At 40.2% G+C, this 13238-nt stretch overlaps 1 pseudogene; it reads right to left on the bottom strand.

Annotated features, from left to right (window-relative positions):
• Window positions 1-623: 623 nt before the first annotated feature.
• Gapdh-ps96 (Glyceraldehyde-3-phosphate dehydrogenase, pseudogene 96) lies at window positions 624-2025 on the bottom strand (annotated as a pseudogene).
• Window positions 2026-13238: the final 11213 nt, after the last annotated feature.

The following is a 13238-nucleotide window of genomic DNA, read 5'->3' as shown; positions in this document are numbered from 1 at the left end:
GTAACTTAAGGCAAAATAAATGTGTTTTGTTACAGTGTGTGAGTCACAAGTGCCACACAGCTCTTACTGGGCTAAACTGAAGCTGTCTCAGACAATGTTCCCTTTTCTGGCATCACCGGGCGGAATTCTTTGCTTACTTTTCCCCATTCAAGGATCTAACCATGTTCCGTAGCCCCTGATACCCTTCCTCCAGGGTTGCAATTCTCACGCCATTCTTCCACAGTCCTACATTATTCTTGTTGTTGATACAGGTTCTCATGCCTGGGTCCCAGACTGGCTTCGGACTTGCTCTGTAACTGAGAATGAACTTGAATTTTTAATCCTTCTGTCTCCACCTCTTAAGCGTTGCGATTACAAGCATGCACCACTATGTATACAGTATGGGCTGCTACTGAACATGACAGAATCCATGGCTCTGTTGCATGCTAGAAAAGCACTCTACCCACTGAGCTGCACCCCAGACACATTCTTATTTCATTCTAACCCAGATTATATGCAGAAAAAGTCCTTCACTTAAAAATCCCAATGTACAACTACTACATATGTGCAGAGAGGCCTAGGTCCAGCCCTTGTATGCTCTTTGATTGATGGTTCAGACTCTGAGAGCCCCAAGGGTCCCGGTTAGTTGACTCTGTTAGTCTTCCTGTGGAGTTCCTATCCCCTTCAGGGATTAGTGAGAGAGGAAGTGCCTAATCTCCCAGAGACATGAAATGCCAGAGTGGTTATTCAGGATAACCTTGTGACTTCAAACCCCTTGCCTGGTTTTGTTTTGTTTTGTTTGGGGAGGGGTGCAGCGAACTTTATTGATGGTATTCAAGAGAGTAGGAAGGGCTCCCTAGGCCCCTCCTCTTATTATGGGGTCTGGGATAGAAACTGTGAGGGAGATGCTCAGTGTTGGGGGCTGAGTTGGGACAAGGACTCCTCAGCAACTGAAGGTCTCTGCCTCTCTCTTGCTCTCAGTTACCTTGCTGGGGTGGATGGTCCAGGGTTTCTTACTCCTTGGAGGCCATGTAGGTCATGAGGTCCACCACCCTGTTGCTGTAGCCATATTCATTGTCATACCAGGAAATGAGTTTTACAAAGTGATCATTGAGAGCAATGCCAGCCCCACCATCAAAGGTAAAGGAGTGGGAGTTGCTGTTAAAGTCACAGGAGACAATCTGGTTCTCAGTGTTGCCCAGGATGTCCTTTAGGGGGCCCTCAGATGCCTGCTTCACCACCTTCTTGATGTCATCATATTTTGCAGGTTTCTCCAGGCAACATGTCAGATCCACAGCGCATATATTGTGGGTAGGAACACGGAAGGCCATGCCGGTGAGCTTCCCATTGAGCTCTAGGATGACCTTGCTCAGAGCCTTGGCAGCACCAGTGAATGCAGGGATGATGTTCTGGGCTGCCCCACGGCCATCACGCCACAGCTTTCCAGAGGGGCCATCCACAGTCTTCTGAGTGGCAGTGATAGCATGGACTGTGGTCATGAGCCCTTCCACAATACCAAAGTTGTCATGGTTGACCTTGGCCAGGGGGGCTAAGCAGTTGTGGTACAGAATGCATTACTGACAATCTTGAGTGAGTTGTCATATTTCTTGTGGTTCACACCCATCACAAACATGGGGGTATCAGCCAAAGGGGCAGAAATGATGATCCTTTTTTCCCCACCCTTCAAGTGAGCCCCACCCTCCTCTGTGGTGGTGAAACTGCCAGTAGACTCCATGACATACTCAGCACCATCATTACCCCATTTGATGTTAGCGGGATCTCGCTCCTGGAAGATGGTGATGGATTTCCTGTTGATGACAAGCTTCCCATTCTCAGCCTTGACTATGCCATTGAATTTGCCATGGGTAGAGCCATACTGGAACATGTATACCATATAGTTGAGGTCAATGAAAGGGTCATTGATGGCAACAATCTCCACTTTTTCAGATGCAGAGAAGGCAGCCCTGGTAACCAGTTGCCCAATATGGCCAAATCTGTTCACACTGACCTTCCCCATCTTGTCTATGCAATAAGGCTGACACTACACGAGAAGATGCGGCTGCCTCTGGAGCAGGGAGGAGCAGAGACCCTTGCTTGGTTTTGAAAAAGATAAATTGATTGATTGATTGATTGATTGATTGATTGACTGATTTGCCAAGCGATTTAGACATTCACTGGTCCCAAGATTTGGGCATAGATATCTTTGGAGATCACTATTGTCCCTATCATGCACCCAGTGACCTTTGAAAATCTCCAGTCCCACAACTTTTAAAAAATAAGAAACAGATTTTTAAAAAATCTATTGTTGACTGTGTTTTTCTTGCTTTAAACTGAACTATGTGTCCCCTGGAAAATCTGTTTGTCAAAATCTGAACCCCTAGGGCCTCAGGGTGTGACTTTCCTGGGAGGAATTTTAGAGATAAAGAAGACAAAATGAGGCCATCTGGGTAAGCCCTTATTTCATATGACAAGAAGGGATGGGAGGTGGGAGGTGGGCAACGTGGCATATGCCTTTATTCTAGTGATAGAAAGGAAGAGGCACGTGGATCTCTGTGACTTTGGGGCCAGTATGTTCTACATAGCAAGTTCCAGTCCAGCCTGAAATAAATAAATATACCCCGACTTTGAAAGTAAATAAATAAATAGGTAAATAAATAAGAAGGGATGCACAGGGCTGGAGAGATGGCTCAGTGGTTAGGAGCACTGACTGCTCTTCCAGAGGTCCTGAGTTCAAATCCCAACAACCACATGGTGGCTCACAACCATCTATAATGAGATCTGATGTCCTCTTCTGGTGTGTCTGAAGACAGCTGCAGTGTACTCATACACAAAATTAATTAGTTAATTAAAAAAGAGAGAGAGAGAGATGCCAAGGATCTTGCCTTAATTGTTCATTTGCCAAGGACAAAAGCTTCAGAAGAAACAAAGCTTACCAACAAGCGGACCTTGGGCCTGTAACATCCAGAATGATAAGAAAATAAGTCCCTGCTTTTTCAAGGCACTTCAGCTGTGTGATTTGTTCTACTCTCCTGGCCTAAGGTAGATCCCAATGCCTTTCAGAATATGGTGAGGCAGTCACAATGATATCTCACCATTCCTGTTGCTTTGTTGTCCTAGACTGATGTCCTTCTGACCCCATTTAGTCACTCTAGTCTCTTTCTTCCTGTTCTCTACTTGGACGTGACCCAGAACCAAATCATCCTACTTGCCTTGCTCCTGTGACTCAGTCTGTGGAGAGCATGGGTTAGCCCTTATTAGCACGTCTCACACTCTTACCTCTTCTTCATCCAGTCCCAGCTGTTTTTCCCAATGCTGAATGCCTGCAATTGGTTATTTCTTCTTTCTTTAGAAGAATCAACCTCTCTCACACCAACACGTTCTCTAAAAGCCCTAATATTCTAGAAGCCGTTGTCCATATTTAGCTTCTGAACCCTCCGTACCAATCCCTTAATACCTCAAAGCTTGATGTGTCTTCCATAGGTCTCACTGGAGCTTCTGATGTCACTGAGGCCTGCCAAATTGAGGAGACTTTCCTCACCATCCCTTCTCTTTGTTCTAACTACAGATTTTGATAGTGAGGACCAAAGTCTTTCTCAATGCCACACTGACTACTTCTAACCCACGAAACCCCTTCTTCCTTGACTCTGCACTGATTTTACTTCAAAAATATTTTTTTATTGATTCCCTACTGTGCTTCTTAAAAAGACTGACTCCCAACAACTAAGAGTTTGCTCTTTCTACTCCCTGGCCAAGACAGGCTGTTCTGTTTTAATATAACTGCCATGTCGTTCAAAGATCAGTCTTTGCCATAAAACTCTAAAATCTTCTCTTCTGTTGGTATTGCTAAATGCTACTACTAGCGAGTCCTTCTAATATGGTATATTTAACATTTTGAAAGCTAACTTTGTATATATTTCAAAAGCCTCATGGGCTAGAGATGTATCTCAGAACATTAGGTTACCTTGTATGAAGTCCTAGTTTGATACTTAGCACCATATGAAACTGTACATGGTTGTACACCCAGCTCTCGGGAGGTAAAAGCAGGCTGATCAGAAGTCCAAAGCCATCCTCAGCCATCTTCAGCTACATAGCATGCTCTAATCTTGAGCTACATTAAGCCCTGTATTTATTATATTTTTCAAAGGATGCTTATAAAATTGTATTTTGAAAAAAAAAAAAACAAAATGTCCATAGTAGCACTCCAGAAAGAAAGCCTGTTGAATAACAAAAAGACAAAGCATTCAGAAATAAATATATTAGTAAAATCAATCAACAGGTAGAAATTAAAATGTGTTTTAATGTGAGAAAATGCTGTCACCTACCTCTGACATAGATACAAATATGAGAAACCAGTTTATCAGACGAAATTGGTCCAGACATGGTGGTCCATATAATGGGAGTCCCAGCACTGGGAGAAAGCAGTAGGAAGGTCAGGAGTTCAAGGTCAGCCTCTGCTACATTACAAATTCAAAACAAGCCTCATCTATGTGAAATCTTGTCATCAATTAATCAATCAGAACTGTCTGCTGAGAGACTCCACCAAGCAGACAATGCAAACAGACTCAGAGACCCATAGCCAAACATTAGCTGGATCTCAGGGAGTCTTGCAGAAGAATTAGGGGAAAGGATGGAGGGGCAGGGACTCCACAGGAAGATCAACAGTGTCAACTAATCTAGCCCCTTGGAAGCTCCCAGAGACTGAATCATCAACCAAAAAGAGAGCATAGGCTGAACCTAGGCCCCAAGCACATACAGCTATGCAACTTGGCCTTCATGCAGTTCTCCCAACAAATGGAGTGGGGACTGCCCCTGAATTTGTTGCCAGACTCTGGTTCCCATTTTCCTAACTGGGCTGCCCTGTCTGGCCTCAGGAGAGAGGCTGCACCTAGTCCTGCAGTGACTTGATCTACCAGGAAGCCTCCCTCTTCTCAGAGGAGAATGGGAGGCCATAGAGGGAGGAGCTGTGTGAAGGGGGAGTGGGAGGAGGGCAGCTGATATTGGGATGAAAGTGAATAAATAAGTGGATGGTTGGATGGGAAAAAAATACTAACTCTGTATTAGGATTGGCTGGAAAGAATTTCTTATCAATTATCATAGTCTTCAGGTTTTGCCTCCCAGAAGGTTCCACCATTAGCCTCCCTGGAGACATGAATGCCCAATATACTGTTCCCAAGAAAGTGAGTTATACACAAACTGTTTCACATCTGCATTCAGATACCTGGAACCCCATAAAGGACCAAAAAGGGAAGGACAGTTTTACTGGAGTGTCCTGGATTGTTTCTCCATGGAGTTGGGCTGAGCTCCTGGAAAAGCACAGGAGGACTGGCTTATTTCAGCTTTGTGTTTTTCTCTGGGCATGGTTCTGCCACGCCAAATGAAGTATCTAAAGTGCACACACTTTAAATATTTCCACTTGAACTAATTCCAATTTCCTCTGTGTGATAATGGTTATTTTTAAAGTATCTTTATATTCCACGCATGAATATTAAATATACGCTGGGAAAAAAATGGGAAATAGGGCATTGGTTGAAGCAGAGTTCTTATCCCCTGCTCTTATATGGGCTTAATAATTTTAAAATTTAAAAGTTATTTTAAAAAGTGCTTTCCATGTGGTAGGTATTTCACAAGCATTTAAAAATAATACAAGTCGATACTTTGTGAGTTTCCTGGTCCTTAAAGCCACAGTGAGTGCATGTTTAAATTCCCAGAACTGAGTGTTGGTGATTTTGAATCTCTGTCTTTGCTGTCAGGTTGCTTCTTCAGGAGAGAAGGGCAAAGGCTATCAGAAAAGTTCAACTTCCAGACATTTGAGGTTCAACAAGAAATGGAAACAAAAATTCAATGACTCCCCCAATATGAGGGCCTTTATTGACCAAAACATTTACTGTAAGAATCAACAAAATGTTAGCATTGGTTGGGAAATAACCTGGAATTATTGGGAATTGGAAAATCTTGCTGTTTGCTGAAGCTACCACTGCCTTCCTCCTTGGCAACTTTAAGACAGTTCTCAACTGCAGCCTCAGGGAAAATCAGGAATCACACAACAGGAGAAAATATATCTCTGTCATTTCTTTCCTTAAATCTTAAGGTTACAGAAGACTCGATGTATATGACCAATGACTTCGAGAGGAAAAGTAACAGGCAAGCTTGTATGGACAAGTACCCCCAAGAACATGACTTTCTAAGAAAGATAGCTAAGAAGGGTGGGTTTACATCTAAGTTTCTTTATGAGATTGTTTCCTCAGAACTTAGACTAAAATCTTATCCTTTCCATCCGTCAGTCAAATTGCACTGTACTACTTGATCCAAGGAATATACATATGAAACCCACAGGGTCACTGCAGAAAAATCCACATCTCTGTAGATCATTATAGAACTTAAGATAGTATTTTTATTTGGCTTTCTGTTCCATGTCACCTGCTCGGCAAACACAATTCCAAATCTCCTAACTACACTGTTCTTGCTAAGCTAGCAAGTTTCCGGTTTCATCTTACTATTCATACCTCAGTGATGTTTCTAACCATCTGTGTCCACTGCCAATGTAAAGGCATTGGTGACTTCAGTGTCATTACTAGGTCAGACAAATAGTTTGAATGAATACAATCATTTTTAAGTGATATAAATAAAATCTCCCAAGGCACTTAGAGTGGAGCTTCTAATTGTTGCTTTATTTTTAAAATACCCAGTCACACTGTTTGGAAAATATGTACACCCTTTATTGAAATCGTTTTAACTTTGTTTTTTAATGACTTTGAAAGAGGATTATTTGAAAATTTATTACATTTAATTTTTCTTCACTGCTATGTCATCAAAACTGGGTCCACATTCTTTGAATTACAGTAGAGAATTTGGATGTCTAGACACACACACAAAAAAAAATATATATATATATATCAGTAACACAAGGTTTACTTCAAGTAAATCAGTAACTTCTGTTGGCCACTAATGAAATGAGCAATTTTTTTTTCTTCTAACACTTTTGCCCTACTTCATTGAAGAAATCTAGGATTTAAGATAACTCGTGCTTCATGTTTTCAAGTCTATTTTTTTTTCATTCCATCAATTTACTAAGAGAGAAGCTAGGCAAAAGTTTAAAGTTTGTCCTGAATTGCATTACCTATGATACACTCTCCTTGAATAAATTTATGTACAATATATGATACAAACATTGCTGAATAAACCTAGACAGAAAAGATATTCCCTATGGCCCTGAAGCACATTAAACGACTTCATTCCACACTTGTTTATTATATTATCACTGCCTATTTATAGTAGAATGACTTTGGAGAAAGTCCCTGGGTATTTTTATTTAATGAATCCAAAGTAAAAGACTATATGAAAGGAAGAATCTTTAGCCATTTAACGCTCTATGGCTTCTACTTTCATAAACCTTTCATAAACATCTTCATTCAAAGAACCGAATGTACCTAAAAGTCTACTGCCCCGGGATGGAGGAACGTTAGTTTCATGCAGTGGAAAATGACCTCTTCTGGTGACTGTGTACCAAAATAATTTTCCTCTTATGATCTCCATAGAAAGTGAAGCTCTCAAAATCAAGGCTTAGGCATCTCTTGGTGAAGAAAGAACGTATGTGAGCCTTGCTGTGGTTAGCCATGACAGAAAACAAAAAAACATGAGGGCTTATATCCAAAATATACAAAGAACTCAAGAAGTTAGACCGCAGGGAGACAAATAACCCTATTAAAAAATGGGGTTCAGAGTTAAACAAAGAATTCACAGCTGAGGAATGCCGAATGGTTGAGAAACACCTCAAGAAATGTTCAACATCTTTAGTCATAAGGGAAATGCAAATCAAAACAACCCTGAGATTTCACCTCACACCAGTGAGAATGGCTAAGATCAAAAACTCAGATGACAGCAGATGCTGGCGAGGATGTGGAGAAAGAGGAACACTCCTCCATTGTTGGTGGGATTGCAAACTGGTACAACCATTCTGGAAATCAGTCTGGAGGTTCCTCAGAAAATTGGACATTGAACTACCTGAGGATCCAGCTATACCTCTCTTGGGCATATACCCAAAAGATGCCCCAACATATAAAAAGACACGTGCTCCATTATGTTCATAGCAGCCTTATTTATAATAGCCAGAAGCTGGAAAGAACCCAGATGCCCTTCAATAGAGGAATGGATACAGAAAATGTGGTACATCTACACAATGGAATATTACTCAGCTATCAAAAACAATGCCTTTATGAAATTCATAGGCAAATGGTTGGAACTGGAAAATATCATCCTGAGTGAGGCAACCCAATCACAGAAAAACACACATGGTATGAACTCATTGATAAGTGGCTATTAGCCCAAATGCTTGAATTACCCTAGATGCCTAGAACACATGAAACTCAAGACGGATGATCAAAATGTGAATGCTTCACTCCTTCTTTAAAAGGGGAACAAGAATACCCTTGGCAGGGAATAGAGAGGCAAAGATTAAAACAGAGACAGAAGGAACACCCATTCAGAGCCTGCCCCACACGTGGCCCATACATATACAGCCATCCAATTAGACAAGATGGATGAAGCAAAGAAGTGCAGGCCGACAAGAGCCGGATGTAGATCTCTCCTGAGAGACACAGCCAGAATACAGCAAATACAGAGGCGAATGCCAGCAGCAAAACACTGAACTGAGAACAGGACCCCCGTGGAAGGAATCAGAGAAAGAACTTGAAGAGCTTGAAGGGGCTTGAGACCCCATATGAACAACAATGCCAACCAACCAGAGCTTCCAGGGACTAAGCCACTACCTAAAGACTATACATGGACTGACCCTGGGCTCCAACCTCATAGGTAGCAATGAATAGCCTAGTAAGAGCACCAGTGGAAGGGGAAGCCCTTGGTCCTGCCAAGACTGAACCCCCAGTGAACGTGATTGTTGGGGGGAGGGTGTTAGTGGGGGGAGGATGGGGAGGGGAAGTCCATAAAGAAGGGGAGGGGGAGGGATTACGGGGATGTTGGGCGGGAAACCGGGAAGGGAAATAACAATCAAAATGTAAATAAGAAATACTCAAGTTAATAAAAATAATAATAATTTTCCAACAGCGCTTTAAAAGTCTTCTGGAAATTCCTTAAATTGGACTGTAGTTACTCATTTTGCGATGAGGTAGGGGTTGTACTGATTTCCTAATGTATAACATTCAAATCTTATTGTCTTAAATCTAGACACACTAGGCACTATTTCTACCTCAACATTTGGAAGGCTACTCTCATGTCCCATCGTAAATGACTCAAGAAGGTGATGAAGATTTCACTCTATTATGTTTGCCTGGGAGGCAATTTAGCAATTTTTTTCTTCCTTATTAAAGCTGCTATCACTTGGTTATTTTTAAGTATTGCATCTAATGAACTGAACTCTGATGATGTTTTATAATTTTCTTAATTTGTTTGTATTTTTTCATTTTAACATCACCAGGAGTGTACACGGATCACAGTTAATACATACAAGTTTTTATCAAATTCTCTTGTCCTACCTCAACATTGACTTGAAATTTCATTCCCTGAAACCTTTTTTTCTGTAATTCTAAATTTTGCCTTACCTCTATAATATGTCTCTGTTTTAATATAAATATTATGTCCCAAAGAATAAATTGACTCAATCTGATAATACAAGAAGATAGGTGTCTCTGGCTTCATATACACAAAAACGTGGGCCTTATGGGTCATGGGAACCTAGTTTGAGAGCCTAGAAGGACAAAGTATAAATGATAGCAAAACCATACTACGATTTAGTAAAATATATGAAGTGGGCAAAAGCTACTTATGCAATTTAAAGCAAGTGTATCTCAAATCTGAAAATGAAAGGGACAATAAGTGTTAGGATATTCTAGAAGACAGCCACAGTAGGATCCCAGGAAGGCTGTTGGATGAATATTCTACTTGTTCATTAACCCCCATTTTATTCATTTTTAATTAAGGTTATGGATGGAATCATGGATGAGGTATTGTTTACTGGAGCATTGCAACTTACCATAGCTACACCACTGAAGTGATGTATTCCTCCCTTCCCAGCACCTCACTCCTTTCTGAAATCTAGGCACTGAATTAAATAGCTATTTAGGAATTTAAAGATGGATTAAAACTTTTCTTCCTTCTTTCCTTTCTTTCTTCCTTTCTTTCCTCCTTTTCTTCTTTCCTTCCCTTTCTTCCTTTTTATTTAAATAGTTAAAGAGTAGAAGAAAACAGACACATAAACTGAAAATTGTAAGTTAAAATGAAACGTGAAAGGGAGCTGTGCAGAAATCTCTGGAACAGAAGACATGATAATACCTCAGGTAGTAGCAAGAGCAGAGAAAAAAAAATCTAACAATTTTGTCTTAACAGATTTGAGACATGTTCTATGTTTCTGGAGCATGTCCCAAAGTCCAGAAAGCACTGTGAAAGGTATGGGGTTTATTACCTGCTCCAAATACAGAAATTGTTACCTGTCTTTCCATCAATTCCCTGATTTCGTGTTGTATTTATTTTATTTCATTAAGACAGTTTCTCTATGAATTTCTGACAGCTCTTGAACTTGTGCCAGTGTACAGATTCTAAATCTCTTCTCACGAAAAGCTGGTTTATTGTAATAGAGTAAAAAACAGACCCATTACTTTTTAATAGGATATCTCAATTGAACCAAGTTGTTTCTCAGGAAAGACAGTATTTGGATCCAGGTATTAGAGCTCCAGAGTTTTGTCCAGCTGGTCACAGTGGCTCTCATTTGTAATCCCAGCACAACAGAGGTTGAAGCAAAATTTTCAGTATTAGCTTGATCTACATATTAAAATCCTGAAATCAGGACTACAGTTGAGACTCTATCTGAATATAGCCAATAAATATATAGATTAGATAGATAGATAGATAGATAGATAGATAGATAGATAGATAGATAGATAGAATGTTCTCTTGTCAAATTTGGTGCAAAGTCAAGATTGGAGCAACCAGCAGTTGAACTCCCAATCACTCTTAATGAATAGAAAGGATATTTGAGACAAGTTGCCACTCAGTATCCATGGGAATTGGATCTGGAACTGCCAAGAATAACAGCTCTGGAGGTGCTTCCAGATTTGTATAAAACAAGCCACACACATCATCCTTGATTCCTGATATCATCTCAAGATTGCTTTTTACTTAATACATTGCAAATACCATCTGAACAGCTATCATGCTGTTTTGTTTGGGGAATATTGACAAGAAAAACAGACCTGTAGATATTCTATTCAGATACATTTTTTCCTCCAATTATTTTCATTACACAGTTAGTTGAATCCATATATGAATTCATATCACACACCATCCCAAGGGCTGCTTCCCATCAAGAAATAACCCATTTGCGGCTAGAGAGATATAATAGTGGTTAAGAGCTGACTATTCTTTTAGAAGGCCTAGACTTGATTTCCAGCACCCATATGGCAGCTCACAATGTCTGTAACCCCCTCAAAATACAGCTAATGGTTTTAGTTGCTTAGAGAACAAGATGCTGTTTTTAAAAATTTGTGCACATGTGTGTGTTTGTATGTAACTGTTTCTTGCAAGCTTACGGTTATTCAAGTAATACAAATAGATCAAGACTACTAGTATATAACAGTAAATCGAAAGACTGATATTAAAAAAAATTGCCTACTTATCCTGAGTACAATAAAAGTGAAGGTTGAGATGGAAAAAACAACAAAAGAGTCTGAATCAAAAGGCCTGAGAGTCAAAACCTCCAGAGTGCACTTCCTAAGACATCAATTAGCGAGAATGTTTTTCAGAAGGAGGGAGTGATGACATGTCAAATTCCTTCAAGGGTCAAGAAAAGAGGTCTAGGGCTTACCCTGAGGGCATGGATGCTTGTGGAGATCTTGCTGGAAGCAATTAGGGCAGTTCTTTGGAAGGATGCAGATTGTGTGACCAGAAAACTATTCATAGCAGAAAAACTAATAAACAAAGACAAAAAAAATTATAGGTAATTTTCTCAAGCATTTTGAGCTGTAAAAAAGCAAGAGAAAGGTCTGGAGTTGAGGAGACTCATGATCCAGGTTGGGCTGTTTGCAGTGTGTGTGTTTGTCATTTATTAGCTTTCTTATTATTACATATAAATCCAATACACACACACACACACACACACACACACACACACACAAATGGTTGAAGATTGATGGTAGAAAGGGAAATTACTTCTTAGGGCCAAGGGCAGGGATAAGAAGCCACTCACTAAGGAGGAGACAGCTGAAGAAAACGTGGAGTAGTAGAGCCGCCTGTCATTGAGTGAATTTGATGCTCAACCCATGGAGCAGACTTCTTCCTCTATCAAGATTTGTGGCAGACTGTGAGGTATGGGTATGGGAGTGGGATGGGGTAGAGGCCTAAAGTCAGATAACTGAGGAGAAGTTGTCATGAGATTTGAACTCACCAAACCAAAGAATGATGGGACAAATTTGCTCAATAAATAAAAAACAGTATTGCCCGATAGTAACCAGAGCTCACTTGTAGTATCTGACTTTAGACTTAAGTATAAACCAAATATAGTACAGCCGAGGACTGTAACCCTAGTACATAGAGAGGGTAAGACAAGAAGATCCTACTGCATTAGAGGACAGCATGGATTATACAGCATGCACCTGGCCATGGTCTCAAAAGGTAAAATATTAATTACATAAAAACCAGGTGTGGTGTCATATACAGGTGAAAGATTAGCAAAAGTTCAAGGCCAGAGCCTGTGTGATGATGAACACCTTTAATCACAGCACTCAGCAGAGGCAGGAGGATCTCTATGAGTTAAGGTCAACAAGGACTACATATAGAGACCCTGTCTTAAAAACATATTATTAATAATAATAATAATAATAATAATAATAATAATAATAACCATTAAAGACCAGCCCAGGTTACATAACAAGACTAAGATTTTTTAATTAGAAAATATTGATCATCCCATAGATTTGTGTTTGTCCTTTCTGTTGCCATTCTTTTTCTGCAGCCATACTTACAAGTTCAATGAGCAAAGAAAAGAATTCAAGGTTACTACTTTCTACAACCTTACAACTATGTAGAAAGCAGTGATATTTGCCTTATGTAAACCAGACCAATTCTAAATCCTTGCTCGTGTGATACTCACTTCAATGAGGTGCAAATAGAGGTAGAAAAGTATCTTTTATTTACCAGATGTAATTATCATCTCAGAGATTTACTGTTGCATAAACTTAGCCATTCTAGCCCTTTCTGAACTCTGGTTGGCTAGTTCAACTCAGCTGTTCTGGCTCAAACTCCTCTCTAAGCTG

The sequence above is a fragment of the Rattus norvegicus genome, chromosome 20 (assembly GCF_036323735.1).
Source record: "Rattus norvegicus strain BN/NHsdMcwi chromosome 20, GRCr8, whole genome shotgun sequence".
NCBI classification, from domain to species: Eukaryota; Metazoa; Chordata; class Mammalia; order Rodentia; family Muridae; genus Rattus; species Rattus norvegicus.
The sequence above is the reverse complement of the archived record's forward strand: the minus strand, read 5'-3'. Positions and strand labels throughout refer to the sequence as shown.